Below are 14,108 nucleotides of genomic sequence, written 5' to 3'. Positions count from 1 at the left end.
TTTGTACAAACAAAAACAATATAGTCAAAATCAGGAGGGAAACAACAAATTGGGAAAAAATCTTTATAACGAAAAACTCTGACAGGGGTCTAATCACTCAAATATACAAGGAGTTAAAGCAATTGTATAAAAAATCAAGCCATTCCCCAATTGATAAATGGGCAAGAGACATGAATAGGCAATTTTCAGGTAAAGAAATCAAAAGTATCAATAAGCACATGAGAAAGTGTTCCAAATCTCTAATAATTAGAGAAATGCAAATCAAACAACTCTGAGGTACCACCTCACACCTAGCAGATTGGCTAAAATGAAAGAAGGGGAGAGTAATGAATGTTGGAGGGGATGTGGCAAAATTGGGACATTAATGCATTGCTGATGGAGTTGTGAACTGATCCAGCCATTCTGGCTGGCAATTTGGAATCATGCTCAAAGGGCTATAAAAGAATGCCTGCCCTTTGACCCAGCCATACCATTGTTGGGTTTGTACCCCAAAGAGATCATAGATAAACAGACATGTACAAAAATATTTATAGCTGCGCTTTTTGTGGTGGCAAAAAACTGGAAAAGGAGGGTATGTCCTTCAATTGGGGAATGGCTGAACAAACTGTGGTATATGCGGGTGATGGAATACTATTGTGCTAAAAGGAATAATAAACTGGAGGAGTTCCAGGCGAACTGGAGAGACCTCCGGGATCTGATGCAGAGCGAAAGGAGCAGAGCCAAAAGAACATTGTACACAGAGACTGATATACTGTGGTAAAATTGAATGTAATGGGCTTCTGTACCAGCAGCAATGCAATGACCCAGGACAATTCTGAGGGATTTATGGTAAAGATGCTACCCACATTCAGAGGAAGGACTGCAGGAGAGGAAACATATAAGAAAAGCAACTGCTTGAACGCATGGGTCAGGGCGGACATGATTGAGGGTGTGGACTCGAAACTACCACACCAATGCAACCACCAACAATTGGGAAATTGTTCTTGATCAAGGACACATGACAAAACCAGTGGAAAAGTGCGTCGGCCATGGGTGGGGGGAGTGCGAGGGGTGAAGGGGAAAATAGGAGCATGAAACATGTAACCATATTAAAAATGATTATTAATAAATGTTAAAAAAAAAGAATATGTAGAGTGGAATGAGGGATTAGAGGCCTAGATGATAGCAAGTGACAAAGTTATGAAGCCAGAGGACAGTATGTTTGATTCTGCAGGTGATAGGGATCAATTAGAGTTTATTGAATGAGAGCAAAACCTGCACTTCAAGAATATTATTTAATAACTGAAGATTGACTGGAGTGAGAATAGACTTGAGGAATGGAGACTTGCCAGTAGGCTATTCCAATAGTCTAGGACTGAGACAATATTAGCTTGCACCAAGTTAATATAAGAGAGACATTACAAAATCAACAGGCCTTGATAGGTTATCTGATATGGGGTTAATGGGGATAAATGAGACTGAGGAGTCAAGACTGACATTTAGGTTGAGAATCTGGATGACTACAGATATGGTGGTACCCTATCATAGGTAAAATCTCTGCCCACAAATCACAAGTCCATATATACCAGTTAAAATGTAATTAGAAAATGTTTAATAAAATAAATTAAAATATTATAAAGTATAAATTAAAAAAAAAAAGATATATCTTCCTGGGCATAATTAATACATGAATGTTTTCCTTGACTATGCATATTTGTAACAGAGGAGTCCTTTTTCTTGTTTTCTAAATGGCACTGAGGGGTGAAAGGAGGGCAAGAATATGGATCTGAAAATAAAATAAAATTTACTTTTTAAAAAGAAAAAAGACGGGGGCAGCTGGGTAGCTCAGTGGATTGAGAGCCAGGCCTAGAGACAGGAGGTCCTAGGTTCAAATCCGGCCTCAGACACTTCCCAGCTGTGTGACCCTGGGCAAGTCACTTGACCCCCATTGCCTACCCTTACCACTCTTCCACCTACAAGTCAATACACAGAAGTTAAGGGTTTAAAATTTAAAAAAAAGAAAAAAAAAGAAAAAAGACAGGCAACATAAAATACTCAAATGGCCCATTTGACTCATTAAGCTCCTTTCTAAAGGTAAAGTCCCTTGGGGACAGCTGGGTGGCTCAATGGATTGAGAGCCAGGTATAGAAACAGGAGGGATTCAAATATAGCCTCAGACACTTCCTAGCTATATGCCCCTGGGCAAGTCCCTTAACCCCCATTTTCTAGCCCTTACTGCTCTTCTGCCTTGGAACATAGTATTGATTCTAAGATGGAAGGTAAGGGTTTAAAAAAATAAAATATAAAAAAATAAAGGCAAAGTCCCAATGTGAGACTGCTGAGCAAACATTTCTCATTCACCTCAAACTTACAGTATCTGAGTAACTCACAAAATCATGATGTTCCAGATCTACTCTCATGGCACAGCTTTAGTCTTACAGTTATAATGGATTCTGTTGTTAGCCCTTCATCTTCTTCCTTAAAAAAAGCATGCCATTCTGAACAAATTATGGTATATGATGGTGATAGAATACTAACCATTGTATTATAAGGAATGTTAAACAGGATGATTTAAGAAAGAGCAGGAAAGACCTATGTGAACTGATGCAAAATGAAATAAGCAGAATCAGGAGATCATTATACACAGTAACTGAAATATTGTGGAATGATCAAATGTGATAGACTTTGCTACTAATAGCAATACAATGATGCAGGATAATTCTGAGGACTTATGAGAAAGAATGCTATCCACTTCCAAAGAAAGAACTGTTGGAGTAGAAATGCAGATGAAATCACATGATTTATCACTTGTTTATTTGGGTATATGATTTGGGGTTTGGGTTTTATAAGATCATTCACTTAACAAATATGAATAATATGGAAATATTATTACATGATAATACATGTACAACCCAGATTAAATTGCTTGTCAACCCTGGGAGGAGGAGGGAAAAAATGAGGGAGACAAGATGAATCATGTAACTTTGGAACACTTATGTATAAATTTATTAAAAAATAAAATTTTAAAGATTTTTTTAAAGCATGACATTAATGATATCTTCTTCCTGTAGGAAGGAGGCTGGAGCCCAAGTCACAAATCACTCTCAAACTCAGAATATCCCATGACAAGGCACAAAAAGGCCTATTCTTCAGGACTGGTAGTTTCTCACCTATACTCAGAAAAAGAAACAGAAAGATAAAAGCCAGAAACTAGAGGTTCAAAAATTCCTCCCTTAGATTTACCTGACTAGTAATTGACTTTTCTTACAAATTGCCATTTTCTGCTTTGGGGAGAATGGAATGAGGAGATAAAAACATTTTTTTCCTTCACCTGCACTGCATTCTAGTCTAGAAATTCAGAGGAGAAAGCATTAAAAAAAAAAAAAAAAAAAAGGTGAGCCATTTTACAAAGGGGATGGCTCCTGTGACTAGAATACTTTCCCTTCTCCCTCTCAATCAAAAGTCTACTCACTAAAGGCCAACTAGAGGACTTCTCTGTGTCATCTTAGCAAGGAGCTAAATCACTCCAGGAAAGGTGATTACTTCTGTCAAAGGTCCAAGCTCTGTAATCTCAACAAGTTGCCTGAAAGAACTCATCAAATTTGTCTTGTACTTCCCAATCAACCCCAAATACACTAGGTTACCTGGTTTTCCACCCCACACTCAGATATCCACAATTCAAATAAGATTGTCTAGATTCACTAGACAGAAATGTGATTTTACAGTTCATTCTTTAATGATATGTGCTGGGAGAAGGTGAGGAAAATGGTGAAGAGAGCCCTATCTCCATGTACACTCCCCTAACACACCATAGTGACTATATACCCCCTGAAGTTAACCAACATGAACTGTCAGCCTTTGTCCTGGTCCACATTCACTCTGCTATTGTGCCAAAATACACACTTTCTGAGCTCCTTATAGCTACTGCCTCATTTCACACTCTAGCATCCCCTATAGCCAGAGCCACCCATCCTGGGTCACCACCATGCATGCCAACAATCTACACATTTCCTGATGCACCTTCCGTAGAATTTTAATCAATTGTTCCCCTTTCCAAATGTCCTCAAAATTCAATTCAATAAGATTTATTGTATAACTGTAATGCAGAGCATTATACTAGATCAGTGATTCCCGAAGTGGGTGCCACTGCCCCCTGGTGGGTGCTGCAGCCACAGGTGCATTTATCTTTCCTATTAATTGCTAGTAAAATTTTAGAAAATTGATTTCCAGGGGCGCTAAGTAATATTTTTTCTGGAAAGGGGGTGGTAGGTCAAAAAAGTTTGGGAACCACCGTACTAGATGCTAGAGATACAAGGATAAAAAAGAAATTTAATATTTTTAAATTCTACTCCACATTTGCATTCCAGGCAGCTGATAACATAGAGGATAACCTGGAATTAGCAAGACCTAAGTTCAAATTTGACCTCAGTTACTTACTCATAGTGTGACCCAGGACAAGTCAATTAATCCTCATTTACCTCAGTTTCCTCAGCTGTAAAAATGGAAATAATAATAGTATTGTCCACGTGGATTTTTGGATGACTCAGTTTACCCTTACCTTTGAGAAATCCTAGTGCCGAGTACCCCTATTTTGGTTTGAATGTTAAGCACCTTTTTGTCTTGAAGGCTTCTCTATTAGATGAAAAGTTTTCCTCTCAGGAAGTCCAGTTTCTCAGTTTGACCTTTGCCTTTGATTTGTTACAGCTGACCGTTCCCTGATAGCATAGCTATTGACTGCAAAGAGGTTTACTCACCTGTTTGTGGTTAGTCTCTGTACGGTTCCCAAAAGGGTATAAAGAGACTCTCAGGTTCAGTATCTTTTCGGAGTTGGTATCTGGCATGGTGCTTTCTCCCAGGCAGAGTTGGTACTAAGAGCTGTGTCTTCTCCCAGGGAAGAGTTGGTACTTAGCACAGTGCTTTCTCCCAGGGATATGGTTCCCAGAGTCCCAGAGCCTTTGGTTCTGTGTGGTATTTGGCTCATGACTCTGTGTAGTGGCCAGAATAATGAACCTATCCCTTTTTCCTGATTAAAGAATGGGTTGTCTGACTACTTTAATAATTCTAATCAGTTCCAATTTAACAGTATTCACCGGTCATGGTTGTTATTGTGAGGATCAAATGAGATAACATTTAATAAAAGCCCTTAAAAGTGCATGGCATGCCTAAGTACTTTAAAAATGCTTGTTCTCTCTCTTCACTAGGGGTAGGAATATACTAGAGCCCATTTATATCCAGTTTGCCAGATTATTAAATTTTCAGTGTGAGCATTCAGAAATCAGCAAGTGAAAAAAAATCAGGGCTTGGTTTCTTGTTTTATTGATTATCCCTTAGATTTAAGAAGGTGATGGAGAAAATGTTAATATTGCAAATTAAATTTAAAAGTATGTCCTACAGTACATTCCAGCCACTCTTCTTCCCCCAGGCACTCATTAAGTATTTACCAACATACCACCAGCTAGGGATATATAATATTTACACAAATAATTAAACAAAATCCCATTTGAGAAGGAAGACAGCCCAAACTACTGAGAGGATCCAGAAAGGCTTCCTATAGGAAGTGGTTCACAATATGAGCCTTGAAGGAAGCTAAGTATTCAAATACCCTTCCAGGTATGCAGGGCAGCCTCTCTAAAGACAGAGGTAAGAGGCAATGAATGCCACACTCAGGGACAGCAAGTAGGACCATTTGATTGAAACACAGACTGTGACAAAAGGTGTTGTATAAAATAATTCTGGAAAAATGGATTATAAACATTCTATGAAAGGCCCAATGCCAAGCTGAGGGTTTAAAAAATGTATCTGTACAAATCAGTTTCCAATCCCATCATGTCCCAATCTCCTGGCTGTATCCCCAAGTAAAGTCCACCTTCCCTTTCTTCACCATGGATTGACAGAGTAAGAGTTGACCCTGACCTTTCATCAGCCCAGAGAGGAAACTACCTGGGTTTCCAAGGCTCCTTGCTTACTGAGGTTTAAACTATTCCCTTGTTTTCTGCTAGGCTAATGGGATTACCTAGAAAAAAGTTCGGTTGGCTTATTTCAAGATTTCCTTTTCAATCACTCTACTGACCCCTCTGTAGCCCCTCTTCTCTATCTATCCTTTTATCATTGGGCTAAGTAATGCTGAGCCTCACCTCAAACATCTCTGTCTTCTTTCTTGATTAGATCTGTCCAACCAAGATGGAGGCTTGAATTTAATGGTCTGGTCCATCAGGGTTTCTTCTTTACCTTCAGACCCTTTGGGCTCTTCCTTTGCCAGGGCAGGGGGGAAATTAGTCAACTCTTCTGCTCCTAGAGCTTCTCTCTTCCATGTCTCAGGACTTCAACTCCTGCAGCTATAGTCAATTATGGGAGAAGTCTCAGAGCCACTTGGGATCCCAGACTTGGGAAGCAACATTGCCCAGATCTTTCCATAGGTAGGGTTGCCTTGATCCCTGGACCAAGTGACCCAGACCAATTCAGCTACAACCTGGAGACCGCTAATCTCAGTTTCTCTCCTCTTTCTCTCCTACCTATTCACAGGCTCTCCTTTCTTATTCCAACTCCTCTGGCGGTCAGCTTCCTTTTGTATATTGCTTTTCTCCCATTAGATTGTAAATTCCTTGAGCTCAGAGTTGGTCTTCTTTTTCTTCTTTGAATGCCCAGTACATAACATATTGCCTGACACATAGTAGGTATTTGATAAATGGTTATTTACTGTATCATGCAGATAGAACTTTTTTTTTATAACCCTTACCTTCCACCTTAGAATCAATTGGTTCTAAGGCAGAAGAGTGATAAGGACTAGGCAACTGGGGTTAAGTGACTTGCCCCCAGGGTCACAGAGCTAGGAAGCTGTATAAGACCAGATTTGAACCTAGGACCTCCCATCTCTAGGCCTGGCTCTTAACCCACTAAGCCACCTAGCTTCCCCCCAGAGTGAAACTTTTTATGCACTTAGGTGATTAAAAGGCCATAGTCTATTTGGCCAAAAGTCACCAGTTTGGCCACAATAGCAGCATGGATATGGACCAGGGCAAAGTTTGATAGATCATGCTGGTGAATTTTTTTCTATAAACTAGTATTTTAATTGTCTGCTTAAGTATAAATTTTGCCTTTAGGATTTGAAGCATGCAATGAAAAAAGTGAACCCCTGACATTAGTGGGTCAGGTGATCTAGGGTTCCACATTAAAAGAATAGACCAAGCCTGAGAAACTTACCTTTATTAAAAAACAAAACAAAACAAAAAAAACCACTTTACTTTCCACCCATGTACTAGTTCTAAGGCAGAATAGAGGGTAAGGGCTAGGCAATGGGGCTCAAGTGACTTGCCCAGGTGACTCACACAACTAGCTGAAAAATTTACCTTTACCAGGAGGCCTCTAGTTTCATTACTTTAAGATTGGGAAGACTGTCTGGTAATATCCTCCCCTGCTTCCCCAGTCCCAATCCTTTTTGTTTTATGTCCACGCCCTCTTCTAGTGTTTTCATCTGTCATTCAATTTCATGAACATTTCCATTAAATCTGCCAGATTACCTGAAACAAGGTGCTCTGCAAGGCTATCTTTGAGGCTCTCACCCAAACCCTTCCTAAAAATATCCACAAAGACTTGCCGCCCTCTTCCCAAGTCAAAATATCTCTCAACTTGCAATACATTCACAAAAGGAATTAAAAGTCTCACAACCTGCCTATACTGAGAATTAAATCTTCAAGGATCCAGTGTTCTATGTGGGCAACCAAATATTTAACAAAAGTAAATCTTGGTTAACAGTGTGCACCAAGAAATAATGTGTGAAAGTTCTGCAGGAACTGATACAGAGTGAAATAAACAGAACTGGGAGAACATCCTACACAGTAACAGCAATATTGTTCAATGATTATCTGTGAAAACTTAGCTACTGTCAGCATTGCAATGATCTGGAACAATCCTGAAAGACTTATGAAAGACTTATCCACTTCCAGAGAAAGGACTATTGGAGTCATCTTTCAGTGTATTTATGGTTTTCTTTTGGGGTTTTGGTTATGTACGAGTGTACTCTCACAACAATGACCAACTTGGAAGTGTATTTTGCATGAATTTAATAAAAATACATTAAAAAAAATAAAAGATAAATGTCTTAACATTTTTAAAATAAAAAAGAAGTAATATGTGGTGCTGGATATTATTAGTAAAATCACAAAAAGGGAAAGGAAAGATCCAAAAAGAAAAGATATGTTGAATCTAAAAAACAGGAAGAAGATATTAGACATTTTTTTCTTTTTGGTGCACCTCAGAGATGGTGCCAGAAAATTGGAGAACCTGAGAGACTTCACACCTTACCTATATGAAGTGTGAAGCTGAAGAAACTCAAAAGAAATGGTTTCCAAGAAAATGGAAAAAGAGAATGAAAAAAAGGCCCTCATCCCTCTTGTGATCTGATCAATATCTACCAGAGTTTCCCCTCTCCCTCTCACAAAGTTTAAACTAGTTTTTCCCCTAGAAGTTGGCAAAGCTATTCCTAGGACTTGAGTAGCCTAAGGGGCTAAAGTACACATTATATGTCTCTTGACATAGCTTCCAGCCACAAAGACATGGCCTTTTGGTCACCTAAATACATAAAAAGTTCCTCCTATATGATGTAATACGCAAACATTTATTAAGCATTTACTATGTGCCAAGCATTATATTAAGCACTGGGGATACAAATAAGAAAAAGAAAGACAATCCCTGGAGCTCAAGGACCTTATAATCTAATGGAGGAAAGTAATATTCAAAAGGAAGCTGAAAAGAAAGAGAGACCCACCAGAAGGTACTGAGGGCATGATGAAGATGATAGAGTGAAAATCAAGTAGAGCAGCTCGTAGCAAATGAAGAGATGGCTATGATTTTGAGTCCTCTATAAAAAGAGGCTAAAGGAGGAGTTCTTTGCTTTGCCTTACAGCTCTCCAGGCCGAGGGGCACAAACAGGTCAGGATATCTATGAGGTATGAGTACCAAAATGAAGCAATATTGCTCCATGAAAATAAATTTCCCAATGATGAGTTTAAGCCAAATAAGGCAGCTGTTGGCAAATGAAAAGAGGACTAGGATTTTGAGTCCTCTATAAAAAGAGGCTATGAGAAGTGACTAGGTCTTCAGACTTGGAGGTTATCTCAGGACCAATGAGTCACCATATGCTGCCCTGCCGGACAAACAAGTCTCTATTTGGAGGTAAAGGAGACCAGGTTTACTCAAGCTAAATGTTGGAGTATCTTTGTTGAATATCCCTTCTACACTAAGGCAACATAAGCCTCCTTTTGCTAACTGTTAAATGACCTACCAGTGTCTTATTTCATTACAAAAATTAACCTAAACTAACAGACTACCAATTTGAGTCAGACCTGCCCATTATTTTTGGCATCATACATAATTGGGATGAGAAGGCATTGTGACTCCCATCAAGAGGAGTCCCTGGCTACACAGGCATTTTTATAATGTATAGTTTTATACCCAAGCTGAGGGTAATCTTAAAGCAATAAGAAAAGGCCAACTCTTTCCTCTATTCTCCTCCCTACACCTGTCTATCCAGAGACAAGACAATATAGCCTGTTGTTTTGTTTGCCAAATGTTTCCAATAAAGTGAATTTTACTTCAATTCTGATAAATGTCTTTCTGAAAAGAACTACAAAAAGATTAACTAGGAACCCTCATTACCTACCCCTTACTATTCTTCTGTCTTAGAACCAATACAAAGTATTGATTCTAAGATGGAAGGTAAGGCTTAAAAAGATGAGAAGAATGGAGCAGCCCCTTTAAATAAGCCTCTAAAAATATAAATATTTATTATCTCTGATGACATTCCCAGAGAAAAGGATGATGTAGCAAGTGAGCCAGAGAATACTGAGTGATACAAGGGATACAACTTAGATCCTAGGACAGATTGCATGAAAGACCTCTTGGCCACTTAATTCTAGATGACCTTTATGTGTTATAAATTAATGACTATTCCAGAGACTGTTCTATAGCCCAGTTTTTCCTGGAACTGCTACTTACTATCATCACCTTATGTCAAGAGAACCACTATGAACTATAAAGATTGAATATGTCACCACATAGACCAGCTTGTTGAGAGTGAAGGAAAAGTCCAGAATTCCAGTCTCCATTTTCTTCCACATTTTTTGGTCACTCCCTTAAGCAGACATAAAATGATGTGTGATTCTTTTAGTTTTTTCTCTCTTTTTTTAGCTTCCCTGTCTCCCTTCCGTACCAACTTTCTTCTCATAGTACTGACTATGCTAGGATTTTCATCTGCAAGGATGGGATAATCCAGAAAAAGCCATAAAGCTATCTAAATACCAGAAAGTCCCCCAGAACAACAATATCAAACTCAAATTAAAAACAGAAGTCACTAAACCATACATAAGGATCCTTGTGGACCACTTAGAAAATTATATATTAACATCTATATTTCATTATATTTTTGTATATTTTGTTAAATATTTTCCATTTACATATTATGAGGTTCAGGCCACACTCTGGAGTGTTTCTGGGTTGCATTCAGCTTGTAAGCCATCCGTTTGACACCTCTGTCCTAGAAGATCTTTATGATCTTGCTACCAAGGGGTAGGATGTAATATGATCACTATTAACCAGGGTTCCTATCCCACCTTCAACCACGAGTTAGTCTAGGTTTTTTTTTTCTTGAAAGGTAATAAAACTGTCCCAGAGATATGACTAGCTAGAAAATATATGCATATAGAGAGAAAGTATACAAAATAAATACAAAGGGTTAGAGAGGGAAGGAGGGAGGGAGAGAAGGTACTATTAAGGAAATCAAGAAAGAGGTGCCTAAGTTGAGTCTTAAAGAAAACAAGGGGTTCTATAAACCATAAGGAGGAAGGGAGAACATTCAAAGAATGGGAGACAACCTGGGCAAAGACATAAAAGAAGATGAAGTGTTGTATATGAGGGGCAATAAGAAAGCTACTTTAGCTAAACAGAGTTTGGAAAGAGGCTGAATAATGGGGCTAAAAGGCAGACTGCGACCAGGTTATTAAGGGCTTTAAAAACCAAGCAATGGGGTTATCTTTCATCCTAAAGGCAATAGAGAACCTAGAGTTTATTGAGCAAGGGACTGCTATGTCCTCTAAGAAAATCACTTGGACAGATGTATGGATGGATTGGGGTGGGGAGAAGATTAAAGTGGGTAGACCAGTTGGGTTGCTATTACAACAGTCCAGGTAAGAGATGATATCCTAAAGTAAGGTAGTCACTGTGAGTAGTAAGATGGCAGTATACACAAGAAGTACACTGTACAGGTTAAAAATGGCAAGATTTAGCAATTGATTTGATATGCATGGTGAGAGAGATAGAAGAATTGAGGATAATGCCAAGGTAGCAGACCTTAGAAACTTGAAAGTTAGAGAGCCCTTAACAGATGTAGGAAAGTTCAATAGAAGGGTCAGCTTGAGGTGAGGAGAGAGAAAGGAGATAATGACTTGTGTTTGGGACATGTGGAGTTTGTGATATCTCTAAGACATCCAGTTTGAAATGTCTTATAGGCAGTTTGTGATGTGATACCAGAACTTTAGAAATGAAATGATGTTGAGAATACAAGAAAAACATAGGACAGGTTTACAAAGTTGATGGGGATGGGGGTAGGGAGACAAGATAACACAGGGGAAACAATTTGAGAATTAATCATGTGGTCCAACTTTTAAACTTAATAAGACTTTGAAGAAGGAAAGAATAAGGAGTAATCAATCATTCATGTTCTAACCTCAGAGTTTGAGAGTCATAAATGTTTAAAGGAAACTGAAGTTCAAAAAAGTGAAGGGATTTGCCCAAGATGATACAGCAAGTTAGTAAATTATTCTTAGTGGCAGGGTTGAGACTAGCCTAGAACTCAGGTCTCCTATCTACCGGTTTAGTGGGGTTTTTCCCATCACATTAAAACCATGCACACCCAGACAACACATACTTCAGGGGAAAAAATTCACATTTAATAAAATAGAGAATTTGCAGGCATTCCTGACGAAATGACCAGAGCTGAAAGGAAAACTTGATGGTCAGATTCTACACTCAAGAGAAACATAAAAAGGCAAAAAGAAAAGAAAAAAACCTCAAGGGACTCAATGGGGTAAAACTGATCACATTCCTACACGGGAAAGTGTTAAGTAGGTTATTTAAGATATCTATGGTACAAGAGTACTTAAGGTAATTAAGACACTTAAGGTAATCAAAGGAAACTAGAGTATTCCATAAGGTGATAACTAAAATATTTAAGATATCTATAAAAGATACTTAAGTAATGTTATGAGGAAGATTAGATTAGGTATTGATTAGGTATTGATTAGGAAGTACATAGCAGGAAGGAGCTGGAGCTGGGAATTCCAGGTTGGAATGAAGGAGCAGGAAGAGGTGACTTGGCCCTGAGTGAGGACTCCACTAGTGGTGGGTAAAAACTGTTGCCAGCCTGGGAGACCTCAGAGCAAAGGACACCCTGCTTCCTGTTTTCCCCTGGGATCCTGAGTGTGGCATCTAACAAAAGGACAAATCTATAGAGCCAAGGGAGGAGAAGTTTGAGAGCTGGTGGACAGTGCTTCAAGCAAAACCTTCTCTACTTGGTACCTGAGACAACCTAGCTCCTGGCATCCAGAGATCATCACTGGATTGCAGTGAGAATCCCAAAGCCACAAAGCCCTAGCTGTACTCAAGCCTGGCAGGTTCCAGGTTTGAGGCAGAAACCCAGAGACTCCATTTACAGTTCCTTGGGCCCTGTTAGTTTAGATCACTTAGATTAGTGTAGTAGAATAAGTCCCTCCCTGTCCCTGTGGGTTTTGTTATTAGGTGTTAAGGTTTTAGAGTAGACATTCCTATCCCTCCTTTTGTTGTTCCTAATTAAACCCAGTTTCATCCTGTTACCTTGTCAGTTGAATTTAAGGCCTCTGGCCAGAGTGACAGTTGGCTGTTATTTCTCAGTTGGGAGTGGCTTAACTGTACAAGTCTTCAATGTTCAGTTTTAGTCTCTCTTAAATCCCAGAGTGTGTTCCCACAAACCCCTTAGTTAATTTATAATATCCCTGGTGACCCCATTACCTTACTTATATTTCCTACAGTAATCAAGGGAAATAATAGAGTTAAACATTGAATTAGGGCATAAGGTGATAACTAAGATACTTAAGATATCCAGGATACTTGAAGTACCTAAGGTATCTAAATTACTTAGGACACTTAAAAGTTATAAAAGATACTTAAGAACTTTAGTAGAGCTACGAATAGAGCATACTTAGAGGAGAGCAAAGAGTAAATTGAATATGATGGGATGATATTAAAAAGAAAACAAAATCAAGAATTCAGAAAGAGAAATACACTGGGGAAAGAGATAAGGAGAGAAAATTGGGGGTAAATTAGCTCACATTAGGAGGCAAGTAAGAATCAGTACAAAGGAGGGGAAGATGAAGGGTGGGCAATGCTTGAATCTTATTCTTATCAGAATTGGCTCAAATCAAGAATAACACGCTCATGCAGTTAGCTATAGAAGTCCATCTTACTATATAGGGAAGCAAGAAGGGAGGAAGAATAAGAAAATGGGGACATGGGCAAAAGGGAGGGGAGCCAGTAATCAGAAACAAAAATATCTGAGAACAGGGAAAGGCTGAAAGGAAAAGAAAAGAAGGCTAAACAGGGGGGAAATAAAATTGAGGGAAATAACAAAGTTAATAGTCATAATCATTAATATGAATGGGATAAATTCATCCATAAAACTGAAGAGGAGAGCAGAGCGATTTAAAAGCCAGAATCCCACAATACACTGTCTACAAGAAACATTTAAAACAGGGACACACACACACACACACACACACACACACACACACACAGAGTAAAGGGCTAGAACAGAATCTACTCTTCTGCTTCAGCCAAAGTTTAAAAATCAAGGGAAGCAGTTGACCTCAGATTGATTATAATAGAATACTATTATGCCATAAGAAATGACAAACAAGATAATTACAGAAACACTTGGAAAGACATATATGAAGTGATGCAAAGTGAAGTACAGGAGAACACTGTACACAGTAACAGTAATAAAATATGATGATTGATCAACTGTGAATGACAGCTATTTCAGCAATTCAAGGATCCAGACAACTCCAAGATATTCATGACAACAAGGCACCAGTTTATAGAGA

Source organism: Gracilinanus agilis, chromosome 1 (genome assembly GCF_016433145.1).
Source record: "Gracilinanus agilis isolate LMUSP501 chromosome 1, AgileGrace, whole genome shotgun sequence".
NCBI lineage: Eukaryota > Metazoa > Chordata > Mammalia > Didelphimorphia > Didelphidae > Gracilinanus > Gracilinanus agilis.
Note: the sequence above shows the minus strand (reverse complement) of the source record.